This window comes from Myotis yumanensis, unplaced genomic scaffold (assembly GCF_028538775.1).
Source record: "Myotis yumanensis isolate MYYU_CA2020_CCGP unplaced genomic scaffold, mMyoYum1.0.hap1 SCAF_14, whole genome shotgun sequence".
NCBI lineage: Eukaryota > Metazoa > Chordata > Mammalia > Chiroptera > Vespertilionidae > Myotis > Myotis yumanensis.
In genome coordinates, this window is record NW_027223765.1 from 27,997,318 (window position 1) to 27,999,081 (window position 1,764).

Below are 1,764 nucleotides of genomic sequence, written 5' to 3' on the forward strand. Positions count from 1 at the left end.
GTCAGAAAACATTTGACACCTGAGAGTGACCTAAAAAAGATTATGAATTTATCCGACATTCCATTAAAACCAGGAAAGAACAAATCTGCATGTCACATTGAAATGTGCAGTGGATGGAGGCATGAGCTTACTACTAAAATCCCCAAACCCCCACTGAGTCATGCAGCAAACCAGCCACATATGCTGTTTTCCAACCTACAACCTGACCAATTATTTGACATAATTCAGATAGAAAAATCAACATCTTTGTCTTTAGAATGTTTGTTTAGTTTAATATGTTGTAAACACAGTTTGAGAGAAAAAAAAAATACTTCTAAGAGCAGCATTTAAAGATGATCTTTACCCATCCTCAAATATTTACAGAAAAGATGAAAATCAGAATGTTTTCAACCGTACCCAAAAGAAATCTGTTGTATTCTAGTTAAGATTCACAGAAGGGGAAAGAAAAAGTCTGCCACAGTTAAATACAAAGCAAAAACACACTGTTCAGAAGCCAGCAACCATGAGGTTCATTCCTCATAGACTTGGAGAAACATCCCCTCCCCAGGAATGCTTGCTTGAGATAAAATGAACTGAGACAGTGATTAAAGGTATTAAATAGGCTCATTTTCCCCTTCTGGGACTTAATCTGATAAGACATAGATTATGATAAAAATCAAGTTTAGTGAGCCATTTCTCTGTGCAGGCCTGTGTACATAAAGCAACCCTCTTCATACCACTACCCACCTTGTAAGGATAGCTGCCCCAAGGTGAAGGCCACCCCAAGGAGGCCATTTTGTATTGTATCACAAATGGCATCATGTACAACTGCTAGGAGATAAGGTATTTACCCCAGTTAAGTTCTGGAAGCTGTTGAGCCCATTACTCAGCAGATTCCACCTCCCTTGGAAGGTCCTATAGTCTTTACCTGTTAAAATCAATTCACCTTTCCCTTTCCATCCAAAACCACTGATAAATAAAGACAGGTCATTTGCTAAAGGAGTTGTGCCTTTCCATGTGATCTTCCTCCTTGAAAAATGGAAAACCGATACCAACTGAGCTGATAGTTTAATCTATCTGAAAATGACAATTCACATTCCCTCACTTCCTCAAGAGAGATGCAACTCTGCCAGTCCTCAGATAAAAGTCAAGTTCTCGCATAACCAGATGGAGGCTTCTCAAGGATGAATACCTTGTCTTGTTCATTTCTGTGCCCTCGGCCCCTGGCACAGTGTTTGTCACTGAATACCTTCACTGTTTGAGATTACAGGAATAAACAAGGGATCCTGGGGTCACAGGAGACTCCTGCATGTGTAGTTGATGAAGAGATAACCAAGAAGGAAGAACACTGACTGACCCTACTACCAAAGCAGGGCATGATGGGATTTCTGCAGGTGCTTTCTCCTCCCTTCCCCTGTGCCCAACCTTTTTGGTGCCTAAGGGCTAACAGTAACCAATAAGAAGAGTAAAGAGGCCTATCTGAGAACAACTTTGCGTGACTGTGTCCCTACTTCCCCAGGAATAGTCAGGGCTGGCTCCTTAGGCATGTGACCTATGTAGTGCTCTGGGCCCCCTGCTCAGAAGGCCCCCATGCTTGGTTGAATGCTCTGTGTTGTCTTTTTTAAATACTTAATAATTTTTGAAAAGGGGGTCCTGCCATGCATTTTCATCCTGGGAGTCTTATAAATTATTTGGTCTGTTTATAGTATAATATGGGGAAGTAAGGGGTGCGGGGATAATGCTAAGGTTTCTCCCAACAAGGACGTTCCAAGAGTCTGTTGCCTT